This window comes from Balaenoptera musculus, chromosome 2 (assembly GCF_009873245.2).
Source record: "Balaenoptera musculus isolate JJ_BM4_2016_0621 chromosome 2, mBalMus1.pri.v3, whole genome shotgun sequence".
NCBI classification, from domain to species: Eukaryota; Metazoa; Chordata; class Mammalia; order Artiodactyla; family Balaenopteridae; genus Balaenoptera; species Balaenoptera musculus.
The window spans coordinates 149,426,221-149,440,140 of NC_045786.1; the positions used below are offsets into that span (position 1 = coordinate 149,426,221).

The 13,920-nt window shown below is 51.2% G+C and overlaps 1 protein-coding gene across 2 annotated transcripts in view; it reads left to right on the forward strand.

Moving 5' to 3' along the window:
- Positions 1–11,857, forward strand: part of IFT43 (intraflagellar transport 43) — a 103,374-nt gene extending 91,517 nt beyond the window's left edge. The window contains exon 10 of one of the 2 annotated variants that reach the window (XM_036844523.1): positions 11,809–11,857. The gene's annotated coding sequence lies outside the window, so the exon portion shown is untranslated. Of the gene's footprint in view, positions 1–3,245; positions 3,305–11,808 lie in introns of those variants that run through there. The other variant, XM_036844522.1, reaches the window with a different exon arrangement.
- The last annotated feature ends 2,063 nt before the right edge of the window (positions 11,858–13,920 follow it).

The window sequence follows — 13,920 nt, forward strand, 5'->3', positions numbered from 1 at the left end:
TGCATGTAGGGTCCGCTCTCCCCAGTGACACGCGCACCCTCAGGCTCCGTGGGCTCATCAGGCCGCCTTTGGAAAACTTTCCTCAGAGGCCTGCACGGCCCCTCCATGCCTCGGCCTGGGAAGAAAGGTTGATGCCTCATCGAGGGAGAGCGGAACCGTGAGCTCTTCTGCCACAGAACTGAGGCCAGGCGGCTGCTGCCAGCTCCCCCAGGCAGGGGCGTGCCGTGTGTGGGGCAGATGGCAGTACCGTGAGGCCCCTGAGTGCCACGCTCCCTGGAAACTTGTAGTTCTGATGAGAAGCCCAAGCAAGAAATTCATCTGGGCAGGCCGGCCTGTGGCTGAACCTGAGGTCATCTCTACCCCTGATGGTTGACTCGTCTTTGCTAAACCCCAGGACACCCCCAGACAGGCTTCTGGAGCTACATGCTCCAGGCGGAAATGGACTCTAGTGCTGGCCCAGTGTTGCTGGACCACAGAGAGCTGCTCACAGAGATCAAGGCCTTTCTTGCTTAGTGGTGAGGGCGGCTCCTGGGAGCATTGGTGCTGGAGTGAAAGGTAGGATTTGCCACAGCAAGATAAGGAAGCCTAACATCCTTGCTCTGCTTGCCCAAGCAGTGCTGTGCTTTTCTCCCAGAGGCCAAAGAGTCAGTGGGGAAGGGGGTGAGTGGAGGGGGTAAGGAGCAGTGTCAAAGAACACAGATTCTGGAATCAGGCAGGCCTGGGGTCCAGTCCCATCTCTCCACTTAGTCGCTGTGGGTCCTTGAGCAAGCTGCTTTCCCCTTCTTTTCTTTTTTTTAAATATATAAATTTATTTATTTATTTATTTATTTATTTTTGGCTGAATTGGGTCTTTGTTGCTGCTTGCTGGTTTTCTCTAGTTGTGGTGAGCGGGGGCTATTCTTCGTTGTGGTGCACGGGCTTCTCATTGCGGTGGCTTCTCTTGTTGCAGAGCACCAGCTCTAGGCGCGCGGGCTTCAGTAGTTGAGGTACGTGGGCTCTAGAGCGCAGGCTCAGTAGTTGTGGTGCACGGGCTTAGTTGCTCCGTGGCATGTGGGATCTTCCCGGACCAGGGCTCGAACCCGTGTCCCCTGCATTGGCAGGCGAATTCTTAACCACTGCGCCACCAGCGAAACCCCTGCTTTCCCCTTCTAATCCTGTTTTTTCTCATCTGTAAAATGGGGATAATCTTAGGATTGTAATGCCTGGTAAAATCTGACTGCTATTCTGTTTTGGAACTGATGGGGTGGAAAAGTGAACCTAGGGAAAGTCACATTGGATATTTTATTGCAACAACAAACATCTGCATCTCTCAAGGGGCTCCCACCTCCATTTCCCCTCCTGCATCATCTTTTAGCCATGGTTAGAAAATGGCTTGGCACCAGGGTTTTTTGTTTTGTTTTTATAACAACTTTATTGAGGTTTAATTTGCATGCCTTAAAATTTACCCCCTGAAAGTATACAATTCAGTGATTTTAGTAAATTTATGGAGTTATGCAACCATAACCATAATTCTGTTTCTGGAACATTTTCATCATCCTATAAGCCTCCCTTGTGTCTGTTTACAGTTAATCCCCATTCCCACTCCCAGCCCCAGGCAACCACTGATCTGCTTGCTGACTGTCGATTGGTTGTTTCTGGAAATTTCATATAAATGGACTCATATAACGTGTGGTCTTTTGAGTCTGGCTGCTTGCACTTAGTATATTTTCAAGGTCCATCCATGTTGTAGCATGTGCAGTGGTTCATCCTTTGGAATGCTGAACGTTATTCTGTTGTATGGACACGTACCACATTTTGTTTATTCCTCAGTTGATGGACATTTGAGTTGTTTCTAGTTTGGGCTTAAGAATAAAGCCCCTGTGGACATTCATGGCCATGTCTTTGTGTGGACAGATGTTTTCATTTCTCTAAGGTAGATTCCTAAGAGTGAAATTGCTGGGTCAGATGGTGTATTTATGTTTAACTTTTAAGAAACTGCCAAAACTGTTTTCCAGGGCATTGGTTTTATTTGTTTGTTTGTTTTTCAGTGCTTTAGAGTATCAGGATTAATTCAGTGAAACTTAAGATTTTTTTTCTTGTCTCCTTTCCATACGTGTTTCAGAGGTCACTGCTAAGTTTATAGGAGGCACCATCTCCTGATTCCTCCCTCCCTGACTTCTTTCTGTCATTGAGCTTATCTCTGTTGAGAACACAGAACTCATCTGTCTGCTCTCCCCACCAGCCTGTAAGCTTCTTCAGGGTAAGACCGGGTGTTCTTTGAGTTTCTGTCAAGGCCTTTGCATATTCCAGGAGTTCAAAGTCAAATAAGACATGGTCCTGACCCCAAGGAGCTTACAAGCTAGTAGAGAAATAGACAAGATTCCTCTGTGTTCTCAAAGCATTGGTTTTGAAAAACATAGAGGCTTTCCGGATGAGTGGAGGAACCCAAATGATCCACTGCAAAGTGCAGGTGAAGAGAGAGAAAGGGAGCTTGGTTTGTCCAGAGGTGGGTTGGTTTGCTTAAAGCAGGGGTCAGCGTACTACAGCCTGTGGACCAAATCCAGCCCTCCACCTGTTCTTGTTAACTTTTACTGGAACACGGCCATGCTCCTTAATTTGCATACTGTCTATGGCTGCTTTGGGGCTACAGTAGCAGAACTTAGTTGTGACAGAGACCATGTGGCCTGCAAAGCCTGAATTATTTACTCTCTGGCCCTTTACAGAAAAAGTTTGCCAGTTCCTCCTTAGACGAAAGAATGAAGGTGAGAAATAACAACAGCCGCAGACTCCCAAAGTTCAGCCGCTTGTTGCTTTCCAGAAATGCAATCGCAGTAGGAGGGATTTGAGTTAGATGTAAGGAAAGACTAGAAGGGTGGGAAGATTCTGGCTCCTAAAAGAGAGACACAAATTTCCCTTAAGAAAAGGAAAAAACAAACAAAAACCACTTATCAGTTGCAGCAAAGTTGGGACAGAATCTATCTGGAGACAAAAAGCTGGAAAGAGTGACTGGGTTCCTTGGCCTTTGATCCTGTTTGAGGTGTGGGGTGAGGGGGGTCTCTAGGAATCAAATACCTTTGGCATCAGGCTCAGAATAATGATGAGAAAGCCCAGTGGAAGGGGGTTAGGAGCGAGGGAGGGAGAAAAGCCCGGTTTTTCCTTTGGTGAAGTAGAAATCAGAAAGTAAGCGTGTCGGGAGCAGCCAGAGAAAGAGGCTGCCCCTCTTGTGGCCAAGGCGGAGTGAATTAATTCCCGGCATATGTTCCCAGCATCTGTCGTGGTGACCTGGACCGGAGGGGTCAGCGAGAGAGGGGACCATGCCAGCGCCGAGCATTAGCCCAGAATTCCCGGGCCACAGAGGCTTTTGGCTCCCACAGAATGATGGCTGGCCAGCTCTCCCAGCAGCATCTGCTGCAGCTGCAGCAAACAGTGCTGTGGGGGGGGAGGGAGCGCTCCCCACAAGAGAACACCTGCTGTGAAGGGGCTGGACGAAGACCAGAAAGAGTCCTGCAAAAGGCTGTCTCTTCCAGATCTCGGGCTGCAGTGGATTTGACCCGCCAGCCACGCGTCCTGCCAGCAGACTGGAGGTGACGCACAGGACGGCACTGGGAGGGGCAGGGGCAGGGGAGACACAGCCCTGGATGGAAAGAACGCACAGGGTTGGGACGCCCTCCTAAGTACCAGTCTCAGAATCCCCCCGGATACTATTTGGGCTGCTCCTTGCTAAAGTGTCCCTCAGGAATCAGAGGTCAACCCGGAGGGGGCAAGGTAAGAGGGCACGGAGGCTAAGAATGCAGACAATGCCAGGTTCAAGTCCCTGTGCTTCCAGGTCACGACTGCATACCTCCTTGTGCGTCCGTTTTCTCATCTATAGAGTAAGGTAGAAAACAATTCCTGTCTTTGTTGTAGCATTATGATGATTAAACCACATACTATACGTCAAGTGTCCGGCACGAAGCAGGCACTCGGTGGTGATTAGTTCTGATCACACTGGGTGGGCAGGCAACATTCCCCCTGATGGCAAGTCATGGGCATTAGGCACTGACAGCACCTATGTGGGCATCTAACCCAAGGTCATGAGCTGGAGGCCCACGGACTGACTTCGACCCACAGGACGTGATTGATTTGGCCCACACATAAGTTTTTTTTTTTTTAATTGAAGTATAGTTGATTTACAGTGTTGTGCCGATCTCTGCTGTACAGCAAAGTGACTCAGTTTTATACATAAATACATTCTTTTTTAATATTCTTTTCCATTATGGTTTATCGCAGGGTATTGAATATAGTTCCCTGTGCAATAAAGTAGGCCCTTGTTGTTGACCCATTCTAAATGTAATAGTCTACATCTACCAACCCCAAAGTCCCAGTCCATCCCTCTCCTTCCCGCCCCCCTCCCCATCCCTGGCAACCACAAGTCTGTTCTGTGTCTATGAGTCTGTTTCTGTTTTGTAGATACGTTCATTTGTGCCATAGTTTAGATTCCACACATAAGTGACATCATATGGTATTTGTCTTTTCTCTTTCTGACTTACTTCACTTAGTATGATAATCTCTAGTTGCATCCCAACACACGACTTTTTACTTGTTTGGTTAATTACCAACATTTAAAATGGAAAGGTTTCACATTAAACCCAGATTTCCAGCTTCTCTTAGGAAATTGGGAGATCTGTCCACACTGGGGCCACAGTCACTAGGGCAATGACTGACGTGAGCGGAGAGGCCAGAGCTCCTCTGGGTAAGGGCAGGTCAGCACGCCGCCCCCCCACCCCACCCCAACTCTCACCCTCACTTACATTTCTGCCTGGACACTGCAGGCACTGACTTTGAGACCCCTGCCCCACCTCCTCATTTTGCCTGTAAGGGTCCTGTTCCCCAAGGGCACTCACCCAAGGTCATGGGTACTGGAACTCGAGTCCTGACTTGCAGGCTGGCCAGTGTCCTTTGTCAGTAACCAGGACCCCCTGCCTGATGGATAAGCTAAAACCACACGAGCTCTGGAGAAGACCCGGTTTCCCTACCGTGGAGTCATCCCCCTCTGAACAGGAAGCTTAACCCTGTTTCCATCATGGGTCTGACAAGAGTTTGAGCAGAGTCCTGGGATATTTCCAGGGCCAATACCTGGACCCTCAGCCATTTGCCCTCCACTGAATTGTTTAAACTCTGCCCTGGAGCTGATGGCATTTGCTCAGGATGAGGGTCCAGCTCAGCAGTCCAAGTTAGCAGGTTTGCCTTCTTTCTGTGGCTGCCACCAGTGCCTCAGTCACGCTACTGAGGTGTGATGGAGAAGGGAGCAGCTGAGGCTGCAGGGAATGTGTCTGGCTTTCAGGCCTCAGGGACAGGAGAGCACACCCCATCTGCCGGCCAGCAGGGTCTCCATGCCGAGCTCAGGAGGAGGGACAGCCCTGGCTGCGCCACTCAGCTCGCCCTTCAGGAGAACTTGCACAAGGAGTGATGTGCCTTCAGGATCAGCCTGCAGCCCAAGGCCACGAGCTTCCCAGGCATCAGCCAGCCAGTTGCTGAACCTGGCGGCGGTGCAGGGCTCACCGATCCTGGCCAGCACAGCATTCCTCTGCGACAGTCTTTGCATCAGAGCTCCCCTGGGTCTGGCCAGGGCTTTCTCAGAGCTGCACAGCGGTCTGAGACCCTTGCTATCCAGTCCTCCTTCCTCCCCTCTCTCTTCACAGCTGTCAGACCTTCATCACCACCTGAAGCCTCTCCCTGTTACATCCTGCTTCCTCTCCCCTTTATCTTTCTGTCCTGGTGTCTGCTTCTCACAGGACCCAAACAGTGGGCCTGGGGTGGTCCAGCTAGACTTGGTGAGGAAAGACTCCCAGGCAGGGCTGAGAGGAGACAGCTGGTTAGGGGTGTGGGGAGCGGCTTCTCCCCCAAATCCATATGCCTCCCAAACCCCAGTGGCATGGCTGGGGTGTGGGCTGGGTTTGGAGAGGGATAGACGGGGGTTGTTGACCAGAGCTCCATCCCTCTCTCACTCACGGAAGTGCCGACTTAGAACCCAATCCAACTGAGGAGGCCTGTGAAGGAGGAACTGAAATCCCACAGTGGACATTTGGCAAAAGAATCTGGTGTCCTCTCAGCAGGAGAAGAAGATAGCTCCCTTCTTTGCTGGGGTTGGGCACGAAGAGCCTCTGTTGGTGGCTTTATGGGCAGAGAACAGGGGGTGTCACGGTTACCAGGCCTACCAGGAGACAGAGTGTGCCCTCCAGAGGGCCACATGGTACCCATCATGGTCTGGGGGCATCACTGCTGAAGGTGGGAGAAGAGATGGTGTTTAGGCGCCTGTGCTGAGATCTCTCCAGGGGCAGGGACCTGGTAGCCGAGCCCCCCATGCCACACAGCGGTCGGGGCGGCATGCTGTCCGCCGGCAGAGGGGAGGCTGCCTCGGGCTTTGTGAAGGGCCAGGCTCGTTCTGACTGAAGCCCAGTGGGCAGCACTACGCTGTACCTAAGGCACAACGCCCTCCAAGGTGCTCGTGCAGTTTTAAGGACAAAGACAATGCAACCAAGACTGAACAAGGAAGCCACCTCCCAGGGTGTAGTTGGAGGAGATAGCACTTGGTAGGGGAAGCTAAGCAAAGAGAAAAAGTCAGTTTAGCTCTTTAACTAGAGAACAGAAAAAACAAAAATAAAACCAAAACCTGGGCAATGCAGGGCAGGGCAGAGCGGGGCGGGGATACTACATAGGGGCAGGAGGGAACTTTTTAGGGTGATGGAAATGTTCCAGAATTTGATTGTGGAGATGGTTACATGTCTGTTTATAAAACTCATCAAACTATCCACTTAAAAAGAGTGATTTTTTATTGTATGTAAATTGTACCGCAATAAGCGTGACTTTAAAAAGATTCTCCCCGTCACCCCTTCATCACCGCAGGTAGCCGAGCTGGCCGAGTTTCTGTTTGTCCCACAGCATCGTACCAATTTTTGCAGCATCCCCTGTGCCATAGTGCCCGGCAGCTTGGCCGTCCCTGAGAAGTGGGTCGGGAAACAGAGAGGCCCTGCAGTGCCACCTCCGCCCCTGCCCCTCAGACTAGGGGTCTGCTCAGACTCTGGAGCTAGCTTTAAAGTTTTATCTGCAGTTTAATTTTCCATGATTTTCTATGAAAGGGAAATACAGCAAGTTTGACTAGGTAGTCAATTTGTAGTCCAGTTTGAAGTAAAACACAGGCATTTGGAAATCATTTTTGACTTTCTAATGGGAACGCAGGTCCGTTGAACACAGAGCAAGGAAGGACAGAAGGAACCTTGAAGACCCAAGACCGATTAAAATAGATGTGACCCTAGAGAGAGCAGGCTGTGCCATCTTTTGCATTGCAAGAAATCTTTCGACCTGGGGGGTGAGCAGAGACATAGGAACATCTGATGCCAGATCTTTAAAAAAAAATTTCTCTCTTTAAAAAAAAAAGTTTCTCTCTTTAAAAGCTTACAAATCCCATTTAAAAAATATGATCTTTACTTACCATATTCACCAAATTATGCATATACATATATACATAATCACTAAACTAAAAACTATATATCTAAATATAGTGAATATCCCTTATTACCCTGCCCTGCCCCCTCTCATTTCACCGCCCTCCCCAGAGGTGACCATGATATCCTTCCAGAGGTTTCTGTGCACCTGCATACACATGGGCATACAAATAGAGACCCAGAGCTTGGTTTTATTTATGTAGTAGTGACCATTCTGCAGGCATGGCCCACATTTTGCTTTTTCCACTTAACAACACACCTTGTGGAACCTTCCTCTTGGTACTGCTCTCCCGCATTCTTTTCAATGGTGGACATTATTCCATAGATTCGCTACCCCACAGTTCCATCCCCTCATCAGCCCTTCCATGCGATGGTCATTCAGACTGAGCCCGCTTCCTTCCACCCTGACTGCTCTGAAGGACCCCGCTGCCCCCAGCGCTGGCTCACCTCTCAGTTCCTTCTGCCAGCCTCCCATCAAGCCCCTGAAAAGACAGACAGCTCTTCTACTCCTTCCAACCACCCATTGGGTAAAAAATGGCAGAGGGAACACCGGTCCCCTGGGGTGGCTAGTCCAGGGCAAAGGGGACTGAGGAGAGCGGGTGTGAGGCCACAGGGAGAAGACCTGGGTGCCCGTGGTGGAGACAGGGGAGGCCTGGCTTGAAAAGCTAGCCAGTCTGTTGGGGGGAAGGTGGGGCTGGGCGTGTTCTGTTCGGTCCCAGAGGGAAAATGAGAATGGGAATCCGCTGCCGACCTCTTGATCACGTGTCTAACACACTGGTGAGTGCTCTGGCCAGGCACGGTGTCAGACTCTATTCCCTGAGATAGCTTTGTCCCTGGTTAAGACTAAGAGCTAAGTCCCTGCTGTGTCCCTGTTAGCATGTGTCCTAGTTCTTGTTTATCTCCAGTGATAGTAATAGTAGTAGCTGTCATTTATGAAGCCCTTACCAGATTTCAGGCAACGTATGCAATGCTTTCTGTACATTATCTTACTCAGTCTTCTCAACTCCACGAGGTGGTACTGCAATCGTGCCCATTTTAGAGGAAAGAGAAAGTAAGGCTTAAACCCAGGCCTTTCTCATGTCCTCCTCATGAAGCACTAGATGAGGTGGGCAGTTTTCATTCCTGTTTTGCGTATATTCAGTGTTCTGTCGGTTCCTCCTCCTGACTGGGGCCACGGCGAGGTTCTGAACCCACACCGGGGTCCCCTCAGTGAGGGGCAGTAGATGTGCCACAGCGATGCCAGAGCCTTGAAGCTCTGCCATCCACCCAGCATGACAGGAGCACTGGGCATAGGGTGACAAGGACATCAGGTTTGCCCTGTGCCCTCCCTTCAGTGGGCTGTTTAAGGTATTATCCTAGAGTCTAGAGGCACAACGACAACACTTGCAAGCCAGGGTTTCTCAGAGGTGGCCACCTGACACGGACCACCTGCATCTGAGGGCCCTACAGAGCTTATCAAACACGCAGGTTCCTGAGCCCCGACCCACTGGATTAGAGTCCGGGCAGGGGACACCCGAGAATATGCATTTTAAACAAGCACCTTCCCAAACCCCCAAGCCTATTCGAGAACCTTGCAAACTGCCAGCTCACAGTATACTGGCTAAAACAGTTTTCTTGACATTTTTACATTAGCGGTCAATATTTAAAAATCAGGAGTATCACAGGAAAAACGAACAGACCTCTGCTTCTTGGAAAGATCCGGCAGTGCCAAGCCCGCTTTCCCTCACCACACTACCTGGAGGGGACAGGACAGGGCTTGGGCCCCCCAGCGCCCCCAGGCCCTGCTTCTTTCCTCTGGCTTCCATGGACATTTTGAGTTTGTGACCCCTGGGCAAAGGAGATAGCAATACTTGTATCTCTCAGTGCCAACACCAGGTACCAGGGCTTAACAAGCAAGGCCAGTTCTGGTGCAGCTTCCTCCCTTTATGTAGGCCCACCTTCGCCCTGCTTTGCAGAGCTTATGTGGAAGGCGTCGGCTCACCCCTCCCCACCCCTCTGCTCTCTGTCCTTTGGCAGCTGCTGCCAGATGTGTTTTCGGAAATGATCCAGACATGACATGTGCCCCCTGCTCCAGGTTGAGTACTGTACGTGGTGTAGAAATCAGTGTTTCTAAAAGCATAGTCCACAGACCACCTGTGTGGACCCTCCAGGGAAGGCTTACAAAATGCAGAGGCCTGGCCACCACCCTAGACCTGGGGAATCAGAATCTCTGGGGTGGGAGCTGAGAATCTGCATTTTAAATGTGGTGCCCCAGGTGATTTTGGTGCACCTTAAGGCTTTAAGACCTGTAGTCATCTAGAGGGAGGAGAGTGAATGTAGGTTTAACTGGGCCCTGGGTCAGATTGGCCTCTTGGGTCTTTGGCCTCCTTGAAGGAAGACAGTCGTTTCCCCAGCCCTGAGCCTCCACCACAAACAAAGCCTGCTCCCCACCCCCAGGGCAGCAGGCCCCCAGGGCTCGGCCCTCTATCAGATTCCATCTCCTGTCACTTTCAGAACCAGTTCATTATTCCTTTATTATTCTCATTCTCCTGCTTATCATTATTAATAATCATTCTAGACAGGCCGGGGTGCTGACAGCTCCCCCCTTGTCCATTCTTTCTGTCTGTTTTAATCCTGCCTGCTTATCTGGCATTAACCTGATCTTTTCCCCCATTTAATTAAGCCACATTGGTCAGCCTACTACTGCCCACGTGGAGACGGGCATGAGCGGTTCTCCCGATAGGCAGAGGAGTGATGGGCTCTGTGGCCTGAACATTCCACCTCCCCAGAGGGGCCTGAGGGCAGGGACATGAGTCCCAGGCAGGGCCACATCAGGTCTGGAGGGCTGGGGAGGCAGGGCTGGTTGATGACCAGTACCCATCGAAAAGCAATGCTTCTCAAACCTTAGCCTCAGAATCGCGGGGAGGGCCTGTTGAAACGCAGATTCCTGGGCCCCATCAGGGATTCTGATTCGGTAGGCAGCCGTGAACGTGAAATCCTAATAAGCTCCCAGCTGGTGCTGATACTGCTGATGTAAGGACCACACTTGGAGTAGCCCCACATCAGCAGGCTGACCTCAGCTTAGTGACGGACACTGGCCAGGCCCAAGTGTGCCTTGATGGGAACGGATTGAAGAGGAAGAGACTTGAGCAGGGGGAAATTATTTCAATTCCCCGATGTTGGTGAGGGCCTGAGCCAAGGGAAGCTCGGACTGAAAGGGAAGGGATGGGTATGGATTCAGTACGTGCTCTAGAGAGGCAAGCGGGTCTCAGTGACAGCAGGAGCAGTGAAGGGGAGAAAGGGAAGACACCTCCGTGGTTCTGAGTAACTGGCAGCACAGGGGTGCTTGACAGAAAGAAGTACGAAGGAAACACATGGGGGCGGAGCAGGGATATGCTGAGGTCAAGACAAGCTACCGAGCTTGCAGGGCGTAGTGAAAAATGAAAATGCAAGGCCCACTGTTCACTTACTAAGAATCTCAAGATGAGGAGAACCGCACATTAGCCCAAGCGTGGGGCCTTTCTAAAGTGCAGGATTCTGTGCAACTACACGACCACATGCCACAAAGCCGGCCCTGGCCAGATTCCCACAGTAGCTTCATAGCCAGACAGAACGACCATCACCTTGGCGGCCTGCCGGTCACTCTGTAGGTCTCTTAGGTGATTGGAACGTCCACTTCTGATGCCACTGAGACTAAATGAGAGGTCATAGGGCCCGAGTCACAATTAGAGGCTTATGAGGGAAAAGGCCCAACTAGGAAAACACAATGGGTTAATACCTCAAAGAAGTTGCCGGTAAGACACAGGGAAGGGTACCATGGCCAGTATTTATACGAAGTCACCACATTCAGGAGAACCCGACAATGTCTGTGGATGGACCTTTAGTTTTTGTTGTTTTTTTTTTTTTTTAAATTGGGAAGGTTTTCCATGAGGAAATGACTTTTAATTAATTAATTAATTTATTTATTTATGGCTGTGTTGGGTCTTCGTTTCTGTGCGAGGGCTTTCTCCAGTTGTGGCAAGTGGGGGCCACTCTTCATCGCGGTGCGCGGGCCTCTCACTATCGCGGCCTCTCTTGTTGCGGAGCACAGGCTCCAGACGCGCAGGCTCAGTAATTGTGGCTCACGGGCCCAGTTGCTCCGTGGCATGTGGGATCTTCCCAGACCAGGGCTCGAATCCGTGTGCTCTGCATTAGCAGGCAGATTCTCAACCACTGCGCCACCAGGGAAGCCCGGACCTTTAGTTTTTTAAGGCACCACTGATGGTGCATCTACCCTTTCCAGGCATTGCACAAAGTCCTTTAATGTATTACTTTACTGTCCTTGCAACTACCCCATAAAATGTGTATTATTGTCCCTCTTTTACAGATGAGGAAACGGGTGGAGAGAGGCACAAGTCACTTGCTAGTGAGGGAGAGAGCCAGCTCCTGAAGCCTGAGTGTGCGTCTGGGGCTGGGAGTCGAGCAGTGCAAACAACCAGAGAACTCCCGGGGGCGGGGCGCCAGGGGACAGAGCCGTGCACGTGCCTCGGTGTCACAGGGAAACGCATAGACACCCAAGTGCCCGCCAAAGATGGAAGGATTTAGAGCAATTAAAATGTTTTGCCTGGGAGCTGTTTGGAGCCTTTTTTTTTTTTGAAGCGAGAGTTTTCTGACTTCAAGGTGTTAACAGGCTCTCTAAATGGTTTTGTTTTTTAATTGCAGAAGATGACTGTGGAGCCATTAGATTTTTGCCTCTCTGCAGTTGTTTCTGAGCCCTTTCAGTCCTCCTCCTTCTATTTATTCTGTTTAATTCAGTCAGGTAGCTCCGGGGCAATGGAGATCAATACTCCTCTTTGATAGAAAAGAGTCAGGTTTGAAACCTAGAGATAAAACTGACACATTTTGTATAAATTTAATTAAAAATGCACCTTTAGTGGCTTGTTGCAGGCACAAAGGCGTGAGAGTCTATCTCTCCATCTCCCTCTCTCTCCCTGTCTCTCTCTCTCTCTCTCTCTCTTCCTCTGCCTCTCTCTCTGTCTCTCTTTCCTTTCTTGTTCCTAACAGGGAGATCTCTAACTCTGCCTCGCCACAGCCTCGTTTCATGAGTTTGGACTTGAAACTTCTGCGCTGAGGGACACTGAGGGAAGGGGATGAAATTCTAAGCAGATCAGCCCGCCTTCTTTCCCCAGAGTAGGCTGGGGAGAGCGATGCTGCAGGGAGAGGACTTCGGAGCAGAAGCCCAGGCTGAGATGGGTTTGCTTTTCTTTTTAAAACCCTTTTTCTTTTGGTCCCGTGGCCTGCAGGCTCAGAGGATCCTCTGGTCCAGAGCCTGCAGCCCCTGCTCCTGTCTCTGTGTCTCTGTCTCTCTCTGTCTCTTGATGGTTTTGACCTGCCTGCCATTGCAGCTGCTGGCGCCTCCTGGGGTCCTGGTGGGGTCCCGAGACAGCGGGGAAGGTACAGAAGGCCCCAGCCCCTCTCCAGTAACCCCAGGGCCGCGGCACACATTTGTCTTGTGTTTTACAATCCACCCCTTCACCTCCTTCCCGCCGGCTCTCCCGCTATCGCTCTCTCAATCCCATTTGGCTTTCCTCATTTTTCACTTGAGTGGGTTTCCTATCCCCGACTCAACTCTGGCCTCACTCTGCTCAACACCAATAAAACACACTCAACACAGGTGGAACAAGGTGCCCGGGCCCCTGTGACAAATGGCTCACCAGCCCTCTAAGCGCAGCTGTAAATCGCCCCTCCCGTGGCCGGGCGGGCCTGGTCCCGGCAGCCCATCAGTGGGGATGGGGCAGCCAGGGGACCAGCATTTGGCCAGCACCCCCAGGCCTTCCTGGGATCATGGGCGTCCAGGAGGGAGCAGGGGTGGCAGGTGGGAGGGAAGGGACCCCTGAAATGTTTACACCTGTGGCTTTGGCTGGAGCAGCTTGGACTTCCGCCTGTATTGAGCCAGAACTCCAGCAGCTGGCACTTGGTGCACGCTTACATGTGCCAGGCACCATGCTAAGGCTTGCCATCAAATTGTCTTTAATCCTCACAAAAACCCTACAAGGTGTAGTTACCATGACCGTCCCTGTTTTCACAGATGAAAACCCTGATGGAGACCTAGCAAGGTCACAGAACTCGCCCAAGGTCATCTGGCTAGTAAATGGCAAGCCAGGACGAGGGCAGACTTCCCGGACTCTAGAATCAGGGCTTTTCACCACCATGTCCGTCCCATGTGCATGGCGTCAGGCTGGGCACGTTGGGGAGCAAGATGTAATCTCCATCCTCCAGGGACTTTATGATTTCGTGCCGAGGGGACTGGGGGTCCTGGAGGAAGATCATGGGTTCACAGCGGGTTTCCTCCTCTGCTTCGTGAGGGTCCTCCTGCCGGCTCCACAACCTGTGGGCAGGGGAGGTGTGTTGCTGCTTCTCCCCAGAACGAGTGATCGGAGGTGGGGAAGCCCGTTCTCCTGCTCCTGTCCCTCCTGGAGCAGTGAGGGTGCCGCCAGCA